The 21,284-nt window shown below is 37.5% G+C and overlaps 1 pseudogene; it reads right to left on the bottom strand.

The window, feature by feature from the left end:
- Window positions 1-7,607: 7,607 nt before the first annotated feature.
- Window positions 7,608-21,199, bottom strand: LOC146618721 (uncharacterized; annotated as a pseudogene).
- Between the last annotated feature and the right edge of the window lie 85 nt (window positions 21,200-21,284).

Raw genomic sequence — 21,284 nt, 5'->3', positions numbered from 1 at the left:
ACACACACACACACACACACACACACACACACACACACACACACACTGTGCAAGAAAGTTGGGTCTCAATATAATATTAAAGAGTTAGAGCTATGCATAAACCACAGTTAGGTGTGAAAGCAACTATATCTCATTCCAGAGGTGAAGAGTACTAGATGTTACTTGTTACACATGTATAGAAAAAAATGACATTAAATGCTGTTCACCTTTACTTTATAATTATACAGGGAAACAGGAAGACATACAGGGAGTGCAGAATTATTAGGCAAATGAGTATTTTGTCCACATCATCCTCTTCATGCATGTTGTCTTACTCCAAGCTGTATAGGCTCGAAAGCCTACTACCAATTAAGCATATTAGGTGATGTGCATCTCTGTAATGAGAAGGGGTGTGGTCTAATGACATCAACACCCTATATCAGGTGTGCATAATTATTAGGCAACGTCCTTTCCTTTGGCAAAATGGGTCAAAAGAAGGACTTGACAGGCTCAGAAAAGTCAAAAATAGTGAGATATCTTGCAGAGGGATGCAGCAGTCTCAAAATTGCAAAGCTTCTGAAGCGTGATCATCGAACAATCAAGCGTTTCATTCAAAATAGTCAACAGGGTCGCAAGAAGCGTGTGGAAAAACCAAGGTGCAAAATAACTGCCCATGAACTGAGAAAAGTCAAGCGTGCAGCTGCCAAGATGCCACTTGCCACCAGTTTGGCCATATTTCAGAGCTGCAACATCACTGGAGTGCCCAAAAGCACAAGGTGTGCAATACTCAGAGACATGGCCAAGGTAAGAAAGGCTGAAAGACGACCACCACTGAACAAGACACACAAGCTGAAACGTCAAGACTGGGCCAAGAAATATCTCAAGACTGGTTTTTCTAAGGTTTTATGGACTGATGAAATGAGAGTGAGTCTTGATGGGCCAGATGGATGGGCCCGTGGCTGGATTGGTAAAGGGCAGAGAGCTCCAGTCCGACTCAGACGCCAGCAAGGTGGAGGTGGAGTACTGGTTTGGGCTGGTATCATCAAAGATGAGCTTGTGGGGCCTTTTCGGGTTGAGGATGGAGTCAAGCTCAACTCCCAGTCCTACTGCCAGTTTCTGGAAGACACCTTCTTCAAGCAGTGGTACAGGAAGAAGTCTGCATCCTTCAAGAAAAACATGATTTTCATGCAGGACAATGCTCCATCACACGCGTCCAAGTACTCCACAGCATGGCTGGCAAGAAAGGGTATAAAAGAAGAAAAACTAATGACATGGCCACCTTGTTCACCTGATCTGAACCCCATTGAGAACCTGTGGTCCATCATCAAATGTGAGATTTACAAGGAGGGAAAACAGTACACCTCTCTGAACAGTGTCTGGGAGGCTGTGGTTGCTGCTGCACGCAATGTTGATGGTGAACAGATCAAAACACTGACAGAATCCATGGATGGCAGGCTTTTGAGTGTCCTTGCAAAGAAAGGTGGCTATATTGGTCGCTGATTTGTTTTTGTTTTGTTTTTGAATGTCAGAAATGTATATTTGTGAATGTGGAGATGTTATATTGGTTTCACTGGTAAAAATAAATAATTGAAATGGGTATATATTTGTTTTTGTTAAGTTGCCTAATAATTATGCACAGTAATAGTCACCTGCACACACAGATATCCCCCTAAAATAGCTAAAACTAAAAACAAACTAAAAACTACTTCCAAAAACATTCAGCTTTGATATTAATGAGTTTTTTGGGTTCATTGAGAACATGGTTGTTGTTCAATAATAAAATTATTCCTCAAAAATACAACTTGCCTAATAATTCTGCACTCCCTGTATGCCTGTGCAAATTTACGCTGATTTGTTTTCTATTTCTTTTATAAACATAACGACGTTTGCTGATGACACCACCATCATAGGACTGATCGACAACAACGATGATTCAACCTACAGAGCGGAGGTTCAGCATCTGAAGCAATAGTGTGACAACAACAGTCAAGACCAAGGAAATGGTAATCGACTTCAGGAGAACAAGGCGATCTGAGCACTCTAGCCTCTACATTAATGGTGAGGAGGTAGAAAGCTTTAAGTTTCTCGGAGTCCACATCTCGGCCAACCTTACCTGGTCCACAAACATTTCCCACTAGGTAGGGAAAGCACAATAAAGGCTGTACTTTCTGAGGAAGTTTTGTCAGGCCCAATTACCCCAGAGACTGCTAGTAAACCTCTACCGCTCCACCATCGAGAGCCTTCTGACCTACTGCTGCACACTCTGGTTCAACCGCTGCACTGTAGAAGACAAGATGAAACTGCAGCAGGTGGTGAGGGCAGCAGAGCGAGCAATTAGCACTTCACTAACCCCCCTCAGAGACATTTGGCAGACTTCAGTGGAAAGCCAGTATCATCATCAAGGACCCCTTGCACCCTGGACACTCACTTTCCCCCCCCTTCTCTCAGGCAAAGGCTTCAGGTCCATCAGGTCAAAGACACCTTTGAGACTTTTTACTCTTCAAAAAACAGCAGTTTGAATCATCCACAGTGCAGGTTATAGGGATCATACAAACTCACTATTTTTGCAGTCTGAAGTATTGAAATTTGCTGATCTAGTGAAATTCCAAACAGCACAAATTCTATTCAAAGCAAAAAAGCAAAAAAAAAAAAAAAAAAAAAAAAGGAACTGCCAGGTAATATTCAGAGTATGTTTTTTTTTTTAAAAGAAGTTATAATGTAAGGGGTTTTTGTAATTTCAAAATAGGGAAGGTACGTACTACAAGAAAAAGCTTTTGTGTTTCTGTGCATGGAGTGAAACTGGAACAATTTGAATATGGAATCGAAGCAATGTTGAAACAGTTCAAAGAGAGTTAAAAAGATATGATCTTCTTGAACCTATAAAGAAAGAGAAAATGTTGAAATTAAGTAAATGTCTCTATCTAGAAAATTTCATGATGTGATATTATAGTATATATTATAACAAAAATCTGTTCGGTATTTTTATTACAGATTATATCAGTAAGGAAGCTGACTAAATATTGACTGATAACTTATGGCAAAGAGGTCAGATTATATATGTGTGTACTTCTTCCCACTTCCTTTCGACATGTAACTGAATCAGAAGCAATATTGAAATATATTAATATTATTCTGTATAGTATTTTTTTCTCTCTTGTTTTATTTGCTATGTACCTGTATATTGTTTAAATGATCGAAATAAATGAACAAACAAACGAACAGACTCAACAGAAGCTTCTACTCGCAGGCTGTCAAACATGCACCACCTCCACCCTGATTGGAGGATAACTGCACTGCCAACACTCATGGACATTACACTTTATTTATGAACTATAATCTTTAAACTGTATTTATTATAACCGTACTTATAGTAGCCCCCCCCCCCCCACACACACACACACTCAATGTGCAATCTCACTGATCATACTGCACCTGCTCCTCACATGGCATTTATGTGTAAGCATGTATGTGGAAATATATGCGTATATATATGTGCGTGTGTATATATATATATACACACACACATATATGATGTATATGTGTGTATGTATGTACGTATGCATGTGTATGTATAACTTGTATATATCTTTCTTTACTTAAATTCTAAATATATGTTAGACATGTTAGACAATGCTATGAAGCTCGTGAAAAATATAACCAAAAATATGCAATCAAAAGAATAATGTGCAATATATAGTTAAAAAGGTAATGTTGTTGTTGTTGTAGTAGTATGTTTTTTCCTTTCATTTTTGAGCAAAACTGATTTTTGTGACATGAATGTTTATTAGCATGTATTCACACTTTTTTCTTTGACAAAAGCACTTACTATTTGGAGACACACAGATGAAACACAGGGCAAAAACGAAACTCCACTCGGCAGCGTGCATCTTCATCAGCTTCTCTAACAATGTAAGCTGCTACCTGCAATGCTTTAGTAAACCCTTTAAGCTTCACAGAAGAAAACCACAAAACCAACAGTTTCATGCATTTAACAGAATGCTTTGCTCTATTAAGCTTCACACAACAGCTGCCAAATGTCTAAGTAAGTTCAGGCAGTACTTTTAAAAAAAAAGTTTTTACAACACGTACAGAGAGAAAATAAAAAATAAAATAGCTTTTGATTGGTTCTATCATTGATGTTTGGACTGTGTTTGCCTGCCAAAACCCCATTTTAATCCTTGAATAAAGAAAAACCTGAAGCCAGTCCAAAGTGACAGACTAGAAAGTAGAGTGGGATCTCAAAATGCTGTGTAACAAAAGAGGTGTGTTGTTGTTGTTGTGTATCCCGTTAACCAGCGAGTACAGGTGATATATGGAAATAATTCTGATGCATGTTTTGTTCAACAGCGTGTCCTCATTCACTTTCCTCCTGAGCTCGAGGGTGTCAAAGCTACACTGTAGGCTATATACAAATATGATTAAAGTTTAATAGATGTTGCAACTTCATTGATCATCATCCTGCAAATTTCTTCTTTGATTTATTTGATAGTACAAAACAGTTCAGTGAACATAATAATGATACAACCAGAACGTAAGGCACAATGATGGTACACAGACTGATTCAATTATTTCTTTTTGATTTTTCTTCATAAACACAGTTCACCAAGAAACTTTCAAGGACAAAACAACCACAAAAAATTAAATTAAGTTGGATTATTTACAAAACTAAAAAGTAACAGAGCAGAATTAACAATGATTTTTTTATTTTTAGATGTGAATAATTTATTTATTTGTAGAATTTATTCATTATTATTTCTTTGCTAGTTCTTTTTAGGCTTTTTTGCTCCTCTTTTACATTTTTTTAAGTTTTTGTTTGTTTCCCCCCCTCTGCTGAAGAACATGAGTGAAATTCCGTGGCACTTTACTGTTTTGTTCCTGTACACAGTCAAAGAACAGAGTTTATTTTACACTTCCCAAACAAAATCATTATCATTATGTTTCTGCCTGAGTCACACAGATTATTTAAAATACACATAAAAATATTGACAGTCACATCATTATATACAGGAAGCTTACAATGTTGCTTTATAATCAACGTTGTAGGTAACTTTGACCCACTTTGCAATTCAACCACCCAGATTCTTTTACCATGAATGAGAATGTCAGACATGTCAGGTTCTCACCTATGCATTTCTTGCAGGTGTAGCCGCCAACACACAGCAGAAGGAGAGCAACCACACAAGTAACAATAGAAATCAGTGGCTGGAAGCCTTTGCTTGAACCTGCATGATGAATTGTGGTTTAATAAAATGTCTTCAACAGGCCCCGGCTGTTGCTTCATGTTGAATAAAGTTAAAAACAAAAACAAAAAACAAACAGACACCAACTTACTTAGGCCTGTTTCTGGCAATTGCACGTGTAGAAAGTGCCGCCCACAGCGGTAACATCCTAGGTCTGATATTTCAAGCTCATCAATTCTGATGGAGTAGTTCCCGTCTGAATGCTGGTTTGGAAAGACTTTGACTCGGCCATTTCTGGGATCCAGGAACTTAACATGCCCTTCAGATGAAAACTGGACCATCTCTGCCTGCCCTGTGGTTGCGTGGCTCCATGTCACCCAATTGGAGCCAGTTGGTTGAAGATGACACAGTAGGAGCACAGACGAGCCAAGTGAAACGCTCAAACTGAGCTTCTCACAGAAGTCTTCTGTATCCCCACAACATTTTTCATCTTAAAGAGAAAAATGAAATACAGTCAAGTTTTGGTCATTTCATATTAAAATGACCAAAAAGCCATGACTAGATCCTCTTTTTCATCCCCACAGCAGGTATTCACAACTCTTATGTTTTCAAATAAACTTTAAAAGAGTACATTTTTAAAATGTAATTTAATTATTATGACTGAAAAGAATTCAACAGGTGAGCTAAAATAAAATGTTTCAATGATAAAGCTGATTTAGGTCATTTATATGACCTGCCTACATAACAACAAAAAAAAGCCCTGTGATACTATATTAAAAAAAATGCATTTTTTGTTTGTTAATTTTTTTTATTGAGGAAAAATGTTGAAATATGTATACAGTTTAAAATATTTTCTAATAATTTCTGCACACCTCAGAGCTCACACTAATAAAGACAGCCGTTGCACCGAATAAAGAATTTTTAATCACTTATTTACACAAATGACTTTAAGTTTAATTTCAGACTAATTGTAAATGCTGGTCTCGCTACATATTTATTCTTCCTATAAAGTTTAGACAATTTTGAAATTATATCAACTGGGAATACAAGATGAAGGTGAAGATCAGATTAAAAACCAGACAAAGCAGATGCGGTTCTCTTTTTTGCTATTGCTTTGAACTACAATTTGAACGGATTTTGTTTGTCTTCAGGAATTTTGACAACATATATTCAAATTCTAAATATATGTTAGACATGTTAGACAATGCTATGAAGCTCGTGAAACATATAACCAAAAATGTGCAATCAAAAGAATAATGTACAATATATATTTTTTAAAAAGCTGATGTTTTTGTTGTTGCTGGTGTTGTAGTATTTTTTTTCCTTTTCATTTTTTAGCAAAACTGATTTTTGTGACATGAATTTTTATTAGCATGTATTCACACTTTTTAAAGGCTTGAAAAAAGCACTTACTATTTGGAGACACACAGATGAAACACAGGGCAAAAACGAAACTCCACTCGGCAGCGTGCATCTTCATCAGCTTCTCTAACAATGTAAGCTGCTACCTGCAATGCTTTAGTAAACCCTTTAAGCTTCACAGAAGAAAACCACAAAACCAACAGTTTCATGCATTTAACAGAATGCTTTGCTCTATTAAGCTTCACACAACAGCTGCCAAATGTCTAAGTAAGTTCAGGCAGTACTTTAAAAAAAAAGTTTTTACAACACGTACAGAGAGAAAATAAAAAATAAAATAGCTTTTGATTGGTTCTATCATTGATGTTTGGACTGTGTTTGCCTGCCAAAACCCCATTTTAATCCTTGAATAAAGAAAAACCTGAAGCCAGTCCAAAGTGACAGACTAGAAAGTAGAGTGGGATCTCAAAATGCTGTGTAACAAAAGAGGTGTGTTGTTGTTGTTGTGTATCCCGTTAACCAGCGAGTACAGGTGATATATGGAAATAATTCTGATGCATGTTTTGTTCAACAGCGTGTCCTCATTCACTTTCCTCCTGAGCTCGAGGGTGTCAAAGCTACACTGTAGGCTATATACAAATATGATTAAAGTTTAATAGATGTTGCAACTTCATTGATCATCATCCTGCAAATTTCTTCTTTGATTTATTTGATAGTACAAAACAGTTCAGAGAACATAATAATGATACAACCAGAACGTAAGGCACAATGATGGTACACAGACTGATTCAATTATTTCTTTTTGATTTTTCTTCATAAACACAGTTCACCAAGAAACTTTCAAGGACAAAACAACCACAAAAAATTAAATTAAGTTGGATTATTTACAAAACTAAAAGTAACAGAGCAGAATTAACAATTTTTTTTAGATGTGAATAATTTATTTATTTGTAGAATTTATTCATTATTATTTCTTTGCTAGTTCTTTTTAGGCTTTTTTGCTCCTCTTTTACATTTTTTTAAGTTTTTGTTTGTTTGTTTCCCCTCTGCTGAAGATGAACATGACGAAGAGGAAAATTCTGTGGTCCATTACCTTTTAGTTCCTGTAGTGTACACAAACAAAGAACAGATTTTATTTTACACTTCCCAAGAAAAATCATTATCATTATGTTTCTGCCTGACACACAGATTATTTAAAATACACATAAAAATATTGACAGTCACATCATTATATCCAGGAAGCTTACAATATTGCTTTATAATCAATGTTGTAAGGTAACTTTGACCCACTTAGCAATTCAACCACCCAGATTCTTTTACCATCTCTACTGAATGAGAATGTCAGACATGTCAGGTTCTCACCTATGCATTTCTTGCAGGTGTAGCCGCCAACACACAGCAGAAGGAGAGCAACCACACTAACACAGATGTAAATCATCTGCATGTCCCTCCTTGTACCTGCACGTGATTCCACAACATATTAATAATAGGAAACAGTAGCTTATTCATTTGTCTTTTTGTGTATGTTGAGCCTGAGGTTTGTGACCATAAAAAGGAAGAAACTGCAGGGTGCTGCTCAACTTAACTTAAACAAATAAAAATCCACTTACCTACTTCAACCATCACCACTTGAAAACAGTGGTGATGGATGTTATCCTGTATACAGGAGTAACATCCAAGGTCTGTTAACTCAAGATCATCAATTCTGATGGAGTAGTTTCCCTCCAAGCCCTGAAATGGAAAGGTTTTAACTCTGCCATTTCTGGGGTCCTGGTACTTAACATGTCCTAAAGGTGACAGGTTGACCACCTCCCCTTTGGGAATGTGGCTCCATGTCACCCAGTTGGAACTGGCTGGCCGAGCAGTGCACGGTAGGAACACAGATGAGCCAAGTGAAATGCTCAGTCTGCTCATGCTGCAAAATTCTCCTAAATCTTCACATGATTCTTCATCTGAAAGGGAAAATTAAATATGAGAATAAGTTCAGGTTACCCGTTTCATATTCAAATGAATAAAGAGCAAGCAGAAGAACCTATTTCTCCTCCTTACAGTAGATCTCCAGACTTTATTTCTTCAAGTAAGCATTAAAGGATGTGAATCTATTAAATATAAATCTTATTTCTCTGTATTGCTCAATATTAAAAAAAAATCTTGAAAGATAGTACGGATATATAGTTAAAAATGCAGAGAAAATATTTGTATTATTATTAGTTTGGTATGAGCAGTGATAAAAGTTTCTCCTGTATTTTCTTCAAGCTTCGTGACTAATCTGTAAGATTTCGGTTTGATTCTCCAGGATATCATGACTATAGTCACGATTTTGAGTTCGCTTTCTAAATGCTTCTTCATACTTCAGAGTGCAAACTTCCTCCTACAATAAACAAGATCACACAACATTGGACAAAAAAGTTTCTATTTATTTTGTCTGTTCACATTCTATTCACGTTTAGACATGTTTGAAAGCAAAACTGCGGAAGACGCAAGATAAACAGGTTGCAAAAATCCTGGAAATTCATCCGCTTCGAATGTTATCAGTGACAACATCTGAAGCGGGTGGAAAATTCTCACTGAGTTTATGTTATGTGCTTTATTTCAATGAAAGCTATGGTCTGAGAGTTCTGCTCTGAGGTTTTTTTTTAATCAAATGGTAGAGAATTTAATGCGTTATGAAATGTCTCATGAATGTTAGTTGATAGTTTAACGATGTAAATACATTAAGAGTAACTTTCATCAACAGATTTCTGAATTTAGTCAATCAAAAGAACTTTAAAAAGCGTGTTTTGATCAAAAACGTTTACTGATTAGACCTTTCTTTTTTTTTTTTTTTTTTTTTTTTTTACACTTTTCACAGAAGCACTTACCATTTGAAGACACACAGACGACCCACAGGGCGAAAAGAAAGATCCACCTTCCAGCGTGCATCTTCATCTGCGTCTCGTTATATAAAATCATCCCGCTGGTGATGGTACGTCTTTAGACAACAAAGCTACGAAGTTTGGGTTTGGACCGCCTCCTTACTTCAGATTTCTTCTTAAGGCCCTTTCACGTGGGACGCGGCATGCGCAGCGCTGCGCTCCGAAACCCATTCTTTTTTAATGCTTGCGCCGCGCAATAGCGACCCAAGTGACCAATAGAAACGAAGCTTTGAACCGCGCTAAGTTCAACCACACAACGAACAAAAACATTCTGTGCGTACCCGAGGCTTAGAGTGGCATGGGAAACAGATGGGGTGGCAAAATCAGAGGCATTTCTTTACAAATCCAGGTGTTAAGTGTTATGTGATATGTATGGTTAAAATACAATAAATGCAGCAAGTAGGCTATACACGTTTCATATATGGAAAGTTTGTAACTTTCTTATTGACTTTAGCTCAAATAATTAAACACTTCAGTTAAAAAATGTGAATGTTGATTCTGTGTACTATATATGTAATAAACAAGCATGTAGCCCAATAAGTATAAAATTCAGAAGGCTACACAACATGAGGTGGATCTGTCAAAAAGTTTCTCTTCTTATGTCATTGTTCTGGGTCAGCTGACCCGGCATTTTGAGTTTATGCTGTTTTGTGATTTCTTTGTGTTAATGTTTTAGTTTTCTGTCATTTAGTATTGAGTTTAGTCCTAGTTTTGCTTCTATGTTTAATTATATTTCTGTTTCCATGTTTTTTTGCATATATGTCACTCCCTGTTTCCTATTTGAGTCTGTCATGTCGCATCATGTCCATATCGTGTCTCCCATTTCTGTTCCCGTGTTCCCCACGTGATGTGTGTTCTCCCCAACCCATCATGCTGCTCGCTCTCCCTAATTTTTTATTTTTTGACACCTTAACCTTCATTACAAAGAGTATAACAATCAACACCTTTTGAAAAGCTCTTTTCAAAATTATAAGAGCGATATAGATACCCTTTGTCCCTTTGGTAAAATCGTCCCAGAGACTTGCTAGTTTTTGTTTTCATCCTGTACCTTTACACAGACTTTATGTAAATCTGTGTAGGAATTTTTTTTTAAAGATGTGCCGATTGCCAAATTGGCCAGCAGGTGTCACTGTGAAGATGTGTTTTACACTGTTTCAAAATCTCTATACAACAGGTGTTGTGCCAGAAAGTGAATTCCAGTATTTAAACTGCTGTAAATGATTTGTTGGCCCATAATATGCGAAACATATGTCAAATGCATGAATGATAACGAGTCATCATGAGCCACAAACAACATTCCTGTGACAAGATGGAAGCTGCAATCAGTTTTTGCCAGAGTGACTTTTGTATAAACTTTATCTATCAAGTTAAAAAGTGTCCCTGACAAATGTGCATTTGAAACTCAAATGCACAGTAATAAAGAGATATTGCGCAAAATAGGAAAGTGGCTATTTGATGTCAAAAACCAGTACAAAGCCTATGATAATCATGATAGTGATAACAATGGATGTTATGATAATAAGGTTGCCAACTATAAATGCGGGTAATGATGATGTTGGACCAAATGACAGCATTTCCATAGTTGTTGTTAAAACATGTTTGTCAGCTTGTCGTTACAGTCTTGGGTTTTCATAAGCATGCCTTTGCCTATACAGCCAAATGTTGATCAAAGCAATTTTAATGAATGAAATGAATGAACATCATGAAAATGAATAAGACTGAAACACAGTTTCAAAATGGTCTGAACAGCAGGAAGGGCCAGTCTCCTCAAAACTTAATTCAGACAATGGCAACCATCAATCCATCTTCTTCCGCTTTATCCGGGGCCGGGTCGCGTGGGCAGCAGCCTAAGCAGAGAAGCCCAGGTGAGGGTAGGGACGTAGATCAACCGGTAAATTGAGAGCTACGCTTTTACACTCAACTCCCTCTTCACCACGACGGAGCGGTGCAGCACCAATCCGTCTGTCGATCTCCGGCTCCCTTCTCCAATGACAACCTTCTCCCAGAAATCACAACCACATCAGCTCACCACTGGATGTCTTTTAAATTCCCAATCCGGCACACAGGGAGAAACTGGTTTTACTCATAAACCTTCTACTTCACAACTTCTATGGAAGCGATGACCCTTAGTGACTGCTGTTAGGGTAATGATCCCACGTATTCACTGCTGCTTCCTTATAAAGCTGCCCGACGAGATCATCAATGTAAGAAGATTTTTTACATAATACAATATAATCAAGTGTGCCTTATATTCAAGTGTTCATATATTTCAACATAACCAAGCTTATTGTTAAAGAGAACATGATGTATTCCTTACTTCAGTGTGTGAGATGTCAGATAAGCATGATATACTTCTGTATTCGTTATTTCAGAGTGTGTGTGTGTGGGTGTGAGGTCAGATAAGCGCTGAGCTAACGTCTAACCTCTCCCCGACTCCTCACAGAAGAGGAAGTACTATGTAACCTGCTTTGCCCTATAAATAAAGCAAGCAAGCCTGCAATCGGTGTGTGTGTCTTCTCAGGGACATTCACCCGTGCGCACGTTCTTAAAACTCTCTGAGTTGGTCTGCAGTGTCTTATTTCTCTTACTTGTGATAGAACAAATGTCTACCCCTGACAATCAATGTAGGTGTCTGATTTCCATCAGGTGTTTGCATCAGAAGGCATGAAACTCCTTTGCTACTTCTGTGGCTATTGTTAATTCTAGAGCTGCAACTCAAATAAAAACAAAGTGAAATCTGCCTGAGAAGCAAATTAAAGTATCTTCTATACTGTGTGAAGACAATTATAAATTGGAGGCCACCCCCCACTTAACAGCAACACTTATAAGGAATTGTCTGAACTGTAGGATGCCAGTGACTCATGATAACATCCCACGACAGGAAGAATTACATTCTTGGCCACACTTAAACTCTGTGGAAATTCTGACGCTAATGTGGAGCTGATAATTAGAGCAAATGATTCAAAGGTAATGGAACCAAAGAGGTGGCACGTAACAAGGGTGAGGGTCCTTATGGTATTAAAACCTTTTTGGGCTGAGTTGTTCATGGACCACTAATAGAAGGCTATGAATGGGGGGAGCAGTGACCCCACCGTTAGTTAACTGAATCTCCATTGATCACAGAGGGGAACTGCTGGTGAAGCAACACAATCATGACTTCAATGAGAAATCGACAGAGAAAAAACCTGAAATGTCCACTGAAGATCTTGATTTATGAAAATCAAAATCAAGAAAACTAAGAACAAAAAAACAACTCAAAACTCTCCTTTTTAAAATTGCTTTTGGTTAATTTTTGCCTGTATTATATTGTCTGTTTTACCTTTTATGAATTGTTATCTTATGTGCTGCACTTGATTCTGTCTAGAAAGGTGCTACATAAATAAAATTTTATTTACTATTTACTTAAAACTTTACACCCATGGCTGGAGTGGTAATCTGGCATACTGTCACGGTCCCCGTGTCTCTCTGGTTGGCCCACGCTGGCTACAGGTTTTGTTGTTGTTAGTTTTAGTTTTTTGTCTCTCCTCCTCCTCTCTGCCTGGGTGGAGCTCATTACGGGCTCTCACTCTTGGCCCACGCACCCCTGTGGATGGTGTCCACCTGCGGCTGATCTGGCTGATTTCCCCAGCTGCTATTTAAGGCAGTGGCACAGAGCAGCTCACTGCTGGAACGTCGAACCACCTGAGTTCGTGCTCGCGGCATATTCAAAGAAGAATCGCTTACACGTGTTTTATGTTGTGGAACTAACCTTGACCTTCTGTCTGTAGATTCTGGACCGAATCACCGGACCTGTCCAAGTGGGGCAGTGTGTGGAGTGTTGGGGCGAGTGCGGCTGAAGAGGAGTGCGTGTGTGCGGAGGAGCGGTGGCGGTGACTGAGTGGAAGAGGAAGCGTGTGTGTGGATTCCCCCCCCCCTTCTCTCCCTGGAGCCCTGGACCCCCTCCCAACTCACTGTACATATATTTTGCACTAAGGTGATCCCTATTGTAAATAAATCCCCTTTTTGTTTCCTTGAAAGAACTGTCTGCGCGTGGGTCCGTTCAGTAGCCATGACACATACCATCTAGTATAAGTCAATATACTTATACGGGCTACAAGTCAGCTTCTGGGCCACTGCCCACTGGCCCTACAAGCACTATTGGTTCATTTTCATTACTGACAATGGATTGCCCAATCTAATCTCTTAAAACAATCAGCACTTCCCCTTCCCTGCATGTCTGTGCACACTGGGAAGGTAGTGGTTGATAAAAATGGACCAACAAAAGCAAAACAAGAGAGACCTAAAAAGCTGACAGAGAAAAAGAAATAGTAAATAGTAATCAAGGCAAAATGTGTCAAATTAAGTCACATGTTAGCAGCTCCACCTTTAACAGAGAGTTTTTTTTACAGCAACAGCTAGTAAGAAGCCCTCTCGGTCGCAGACGGTGGTTGTTGCTAGCACTAATGCCTCAGGGCCAAGAGAATGGAAACCACTGTCCTCATTATGGTAAAAAACAGTGTATAAATAAAAACTGGTGGTTTGCACGAAGCTGCTGAAACTCACACACAGAAACATCACCTGTAACTTTAACGTACCCAGCTGACTTATACAGTTCTCACTTTTTTCTAAATATTTCATAGTAATAGAGCAATGAGAAAAAGGAGCGAGAAATATGGTAATTCAACACGGTTAAAAGCAGCAGCTAAGGAATGTCTCAGATTAAACTCTTCTGGTATATGTCAGCTTCCCCTACAAAACTGATAGATGGTTTGCAAATATGTGTGTACAAAACTTATTTTTCCTTTTTTGAAGGATCTTGACAGAACCCAGTAAACTTTGTTCTGGATAATCTGTTGTAAAAAAACAAACAAAAAAAAAAACATGCATATTGAGTGTATAATCATGTGTCAAATAAAGTTAATATGTTTGAAATATATATAACTTGCATATTTCTTTTCTTTGCTTGCTTTATTTGGTGGTTGCTGTCACTTTCTATATTTTAGTAAACAACAGATAAGCAAACCTTCTCTTTTAGAAGCCAATGCAATTTACACGTGGATGCACACACTGCATAAATGTCAGGTTTCTGTAAGAGTTAAAATTAGAACCATAAGCCACAGTGGGTTGTGTCAAAAATAAAATAAAATAAAAAATAAATCAGCATATATACATCCAGTGCTGTGAAGAAGTGTTTTTCCCTCTTCTTGATTTCTTTTTCTTTTTGAATGTTTGTCAAACTGTTTCAGATCAAACACTTCAATATCACACAAAGGTAGCCTGAGTAAGTATAAAATGTAGTCGTTAAATGATGATTTCATTTATTAAAGGAAAAAAATGATCCAAACCTAACTGGCCCTGTGTGAAAAAAATAATTGCTTCCTAAACCTAATAACTGGTTGTGCGGCAGCAGCAAAACTTTCAAACAGTTGTGATAAGGAGCAAAATCTCTTATTATTGAATCATGACCTCTGACATTAACTGAGACAAGTGAGGCCTGCAGTTCATGAGATGATGTTCTGTTTTCTTTTTCACTTCCTAGATGAGGTCAATGTGATCTTGGAGTCTTCTTGTTAGGTGGTCACTCCTGGGAAGGCTCACCACTTTTCCAAGTTTTCTCCGTCTGTGGATAATGGCTTTCACTGTGGTTCTCTGAAATCCTGAAGCTTTAGAAATGGCTTTGCAACCTTAGATGTCGTTAATTGCAGTTAGTTCATGAATAATTTTATTTATAGAATTTTGTAATTTAGTAACTTTTCAGTATTTTCATTTTTGCTCTTCTTTTTCTCTTTTCCCTCTTCTGAGGATTAATTATAGAAGGAAGATTCTGTGGCCTCTCACCTGTTTTCTCCTGTACGAAAACAAACAATACATTTTATTTTAGATTTCACATTTGTTATTCCAGTAGTCTGACATTTATTGTTTTATTTGTTTGTGTTAAAAGTGCTCTTAGCATTATGCTGTCCGACAACAGATTATTTATTTTGGAATCCTTAGCTAATTTATTACGGTTTGAAACAACTTTTTTTTTTTTTAACTAAAAATAGGTTAATTTAAAAAAAAAAATTTTTTTCTCTGTGATACAAATTCTACAGGACTATAAACATGGGATATCTTGCAGTTTGGCAGTTTAATTATTTTTTGTCTGGTACAATGGTTCTGTGACCAATCCACCCTCCAAAACAATCACTTGACAATCCAGTCAGACACAGCAAGTTCTCACCTTTGCATTTTTGGTAGCCATAGTGGCCACCAACACCCACCACAAATAGAGCAGTCACACCAGCGGAGATGTAAATCACCAGCCACGGGATTCTTTGTGTACCTGCATGAAGAGCAGCTGTTTTACTAGATATGTATCAGAGTACATCATTGTAATAGATTATTGATTTGTCCTTTTGCCTGTCAGGCTTTGAGATTTGTTATTCAAAATGAAGAAACTCTACAGCTCAAAATTAAATTAATTTAAAATCTACAAATAAAAATCCACTTACCTATTTCATCCAGCACCACTCGAACACATTTTCCCTCCTGTATACAGTGGTAAAATCCTATGTCAGCCTTTTCAAGATCATCAATTCTGATAGAGTAGTTCCCCTCTGAGCCCTGGTTTGGAAAGGCTTTCACTCGGCCATTTCTGGGGTCAAAAAATGTAACGTGCCCTTCAGATGAGAGATTGAGCAATTGCCCTGAGCCACTGTAGTTCCACGTCACCCATTTGAACTTGCTTGTTTGAATGTTGCATGGTAGAAGCACAGATGAACCAAATGGAGCCTTCAGTCTGTGCTCTTCACCGATTTCTCCTAAATGTTCACAGGATTCTTCATCATAAAGGGAAAAATGAAACAAAATAGAAAGTTTAGTTTACTCATCTCGTGGTCAGATGATCAAAGAGCCAACAGAACAACCTCTTACCCCTCCATACTGCAGGTATTCAGAGCTCATGATGTGTTCATTTCTTCAATAAAAGTGAATAATTATGACAGGGAAGAAGAAGCAGAAGTGTTTGGTTCATGTTCTGTTTTCCGGCCTCAATAAAAGGCGCAACTTTTGTTATAATCCAATTTCATTTCCACGTTTTGTTAATCTGCATTTGGGTCCATTACTTTCCACTCATCATGGTCTGCCTGCACAGACCTTGACACTAACAATCTTTACAACCCAGCTACACAGTGATAAAAATAAAGTTTTAAACATATTTAAACAGTATAACAATCATATCTAGGTAATTAAAGACCTAAAGTGCAATTAAACATATGTCTGTTTCAGTGCATTAAACAAGAAAGTGTCAAAGGAAGTAGTAGGTATTTTAAAGGTATTTTAAAGATACAAACATTGTATTTTACAAGAAAGATCTCTGGTTACGTTTCAGTAAAACATATCACAGAAGTTTCCTTTGTATTTCCTTTAGGTTTCGTGACTGTTGGATTTAGGTTTGATTGCCTTTTATCAGTTGGATGGTAAACTGTGAGTTAGACTTGCTTTCTAAATACTTTTGCATATGAAATTCACATTTCCTTTAATAAATGCAATTATAAATAATAAATGCAAAAAAAATCAACCTCATGAATTTTAGTTGATTAGTTTAATTAATATATCTTAAATCTGATTAAAAATATTTTTCTGAAACCATCCACTGGGTCAGAAGTCCAAATATTCAGCCAAAATATTTCAATCCGCATTTTGTTTTTATTTTTTTTTAATTGATTAGAGTAGTTTCATACTTTTTAGACTTCCACCGAGTCACTTACCAATTGAAGACGCACAGTTGAAGCACAGACACAAAACAAAAGTCCACCCAGCTGCGTGCATCTTCCTCAGCATGTAGTACAATGTGAGCAGCACCCTGGTGATGGTGTATTAACCTGTTTGAGCATCAGGGTACACGCAAGACCACAGGTTCTATTTAAAGGGTCCATCCGGAAGTATATTTGGCACTGACAAAAAAAAAACGGGTGGGTGGGCCTAATTCAAACACAACTTTCAAAATAAAGGTATTTTTTCATTGGTGCAGTGTGTACAGAGAAAACAGCCAAACAGAGACGTACTTGTTGTGCAGTGTAGCCTTTAGTGGACGATTTTAACTTCTTTTTTTAACTTAACTTTGTCTTGTGTATCCTGTTATGATCTCATTATGCATCATATCCAAGCTTGCTTTTGCAAAACAAAAAGCAGAAGAAACACATTAATCAGTAAATTACTTTTTGCTAGCAGGACAGAAAAGACCATCAGTTTGTCATTTTGTTCAGTGTGCGATGTGTGGTGTTAAATTTAAGGTGAGGGAGCTCTTAACAATTAGTGTTATCATAATAATCTACACCAGTGTCTGCATTATGGACGGGCTCCAGGGGTCCAGGCTGTCCAAAAAGGTCACTTTTCCCCATCAGCTGAATTCTACTGACCTACTTTGACAGTTATAAGTAAAATTGAGTAGATTTGGTAATAAAATGTGTTTTTATTTATGCATTTTTTAGGTGTGCTGAATCTAATTTCCCCTGTTCAAGCAAGTTACCCATCCAGTCCATCTGCTCTGGCGCTGACCATGCACAATACAATTAAAACTATTGTTTAAAATAACACATCATCATTCTGCATGATATGGCTGATTAATGAGTCTGTATCAATGGTGTCAAACCAACATAACTTTTTAAAGTTTTTTCGAAGTTGTTTTTTTTCCCCGTTTTTTTTTTTTTTTTTTATGTTGGTTTTGCGCTTCATTTTTTTTTTTTTTTTTTTTTTTTTTTGTGCTATGCGAGGTATGTAGTTTGGACTCTTGCTTTATTTGTGTTCTGGTTACCATTTGTTGTTTAGGGATTTTGAATGCTTGTGAATACGATTAAGTGTCTCATCTTAAACCCTTAAATTCTAAATTTGAAGCTCTTGAGTGGGATCCATGTTTATGATTTTTGAGGTCGATTCCTGTTGTACTTTGAAAGATGTTATCTCTGGTATCTTGCTGTGACTTTTACTTCCTGCCCACCTCCCTCACTCACTCTCTCTCCATGAGCAGCACTTGATCCATTATAAAAAAAAAACATGCTTGTTTGTTTAAACCCATGCACAAATGTGAAGATTTGCAATTTTAATTGAATTTGAATGGATATTTTCAAATTGTACTTTTTCATTTGCTTCCACATGACGTCAGCTGTTAGCGAATGTAGTTCATTAGAGATCGATTCTAGTACAATTTGAATGAGTCAAACAGATTTACAGAACAAAAGCTGACACTGTTTTGTAGTTGCATAAACAGCCATTTGTTTGCAGTAGATCTATATTTATATCAGATCTATATCCGACACTGAAAAATGTTAATGTGCTAGCTGACATAGGGCGACATCTACTGGTCTTTTATCATAACTACTCGTAACAACAACACTGCTGTTCACACAACATCTGCATCTGCTCCTTGCGTGCATCTGAACAGACAACCTGTTGACCACAGCTGGACTGACCATCGGGCATACAGGGCATATATCGGTTTGGATATCTGGTGAGAGGGAAATATGAAGATGAAAACGGGAGATGTCCTTACTGAATGAGAGCTGAACAGGTGATGGAGAAACAGGTTTACCTTTTAGGTGACGAATGAGTTGAAGGGAAGTTACGAACCGTTTCTGACAGTTGCTGACAGCTGGTAACTGTACTGGGACGGGTCTAAAGGTTTGCCTTGGGTCAGGTAGGGCATTAACAGGGAAAGGGGGGCACAAAGAAATAGTTCTTTCTTATTCTCATTTAGAATGTCTAGCTTTTAATAAATAATTATCAGAATCTTACAATCAAAGTGGTCATCTGATGCAAAATATATAGAAATCATACATATATACCAACAGGACAGTGTACACCACTGTCACAAAAGCGTTTTTGTTCATTTAAAGGCTTTATGGCTTTTCCTATATTACCTAGTACGCTGGTTTTTAGTCAAAATGCCCAGGCTGATTTTTTGTCGCAGTCCAGCCCTGCTGCTGACACAAACAACCCAAAGTGACAATAAAGCTGTGCAGTGACTGGAGGATTATAGAATTAAATATGTGATCAAATATTATAAGGAAAACGTCTTTTGGGAGCCAAGGTACAATTTAATATCCATTACAAATTGTACAGTTCTTGGTTGATTTGATTGTCATATAGTGATCCAGGAGGTCTTCCTGATTTATGCACTCCCCCAAAACAAAGAAAAACAATCTTTTGTTCACAGTGTTACATGTTAATGTGTGGGATCAGTGTTATTTTTAGATTTATAAGACAAAAGATGAACAGTTTAAAAGTCGATTTCCCACTACTGCAAGGCTGCAGGCTCCCTGGCCCCTTAGAGATCTCTACATTTCAGTAGAAATGCACCTGTAGGAGAAAAGGTACTGTAGCAAAGCTCAGCGATAAAATGATACAAATTCTCTACAAATTCTCTTTAACATACCAGGTTTTCAGCTGTTGGGGATTTCACAAAAGAGAAAAGTCTAACCACAAACCACTTGTGAATGGAGGATTATCCTAGTTCTGTATTGGAAACTTGCAGCATAACTGTTTTGTGGCTGTCACTAGCAGCAGTTTCCATCTTTGTTGGCCATCTGAGTCCTCAGTCGGTGTAGCCCAGCTGTCCTCCGGCAAGTCCCTGTCCTCACGTTTGACTACAAACAGCTCCACATACACGGGCTGGCCACGCTCAGCTACTATTGGATGGTAAAAATGGGAATAGAAAGACCTATATGAGAAATCTGCAGATAAACATGTCTGAGTAAGACCCACCACATTTTAATCATATTAACAAATACAAAAAATATTTTTTAAAACAAAAATAGGAATGAAACTTTGACTTTTGGCAATTCTCAGTTCAGTTCTTGTTCCTTTGCTCCTCAGTTTAAGTGGGCGCTCTGACTTTTTTTTTGCTGAACCCTGATGCCTAGTTGAGTCATTTGAGTTAGTGCAAAGCTGCACTGCACAGTGAGACAAAAGGAAAAGGAAACTAGAATGAGTGACAACTATCTTTAAAAAAAAGTGTGAAGTGTGTCATCGTCCACTGTGCAGTACTTAATTTACATGCAATAACTCACACTGTAAATATATAACATTATTTATATTCTAAAGGCTGATGGTTACCATAGACCGAGTGCCACAGTCACTGAACAGAAAGATGAAAGTGATGGCATCAGCTCATCTTTTCTTGGGTTTACAGTTGGGATTTTGGCCAGAATGAATCCAGACTGTATCCAGATTCAGAGGGAGCATTCTTGCATGCTTGTGTATGGTAATGTTGAAGCCATCTTTGCTGCAGAGAAACTGCTTTGATGACACTTCTGTGGAAAACATGCTTGAATTATTTGATAAACAGAAACTAAAATATATTGTGATATTTCTGTGCATTACCTTTCATCTTCCTTTCACAGATTAGAGGCAAAGACTCAACACTTTTCTGACTCAACTCTGCCACTGCTGGCACGTGCTTCAATGAAAATGGTTATATTTGTGTTATATTTGTGTTGAGTTAAAGAAAAGTTTTGAAAATAAAAGTCCTTTTAGAAGAATACACAATGGGTTTATCTTACTTTTCTTTCTCACAAAACATCCCCAGGATGCAACTGTTAAGATAACCAAGCTGTTACTTTCTTGCAGGAAGTAGTGGCGCTGCTTTGCTATAGCAGTGACTTGGTAATATCCGCTGTGGTCATCTGAGTGTGAATCAATAGAAATAGAAGCACAGACACAACAAACATTTCAAAGCTCCACGCACTTTGAAAGCTACATACCTGTACATATATTGACAGCGCATGACTTACCGTAAACGTAAATGGCCATTAAAAAGATCTGTGAATTTAATCTTTGATATATAGAGAGACATGAACTCCTCACAGCAAATCAAAGTGGCCTTTTTGATTTTTGC

This window comes from Diplotaxodon limnothrissa, linkage group LG14 (genome assembly GCF_057381915.1).
Source record: "Diplotaxodon limnothrissa isolate DT_005_m linkage group LG14, D_limnothrissa_male_GT1.1, whole genome shotgun sequence".
In the NCBI taxonomy this organism is placed as follows: domain Eukaryota; kingdom Metazoa; phylum Chordata; class Actinopteri; order Cichliformes; family Cichlidae; genus Diplotaxodon; species Diplotaxodon limnothrissa.
This window is presented reverse-complemented; position numbering and strand designations above follow the sequence as displayed.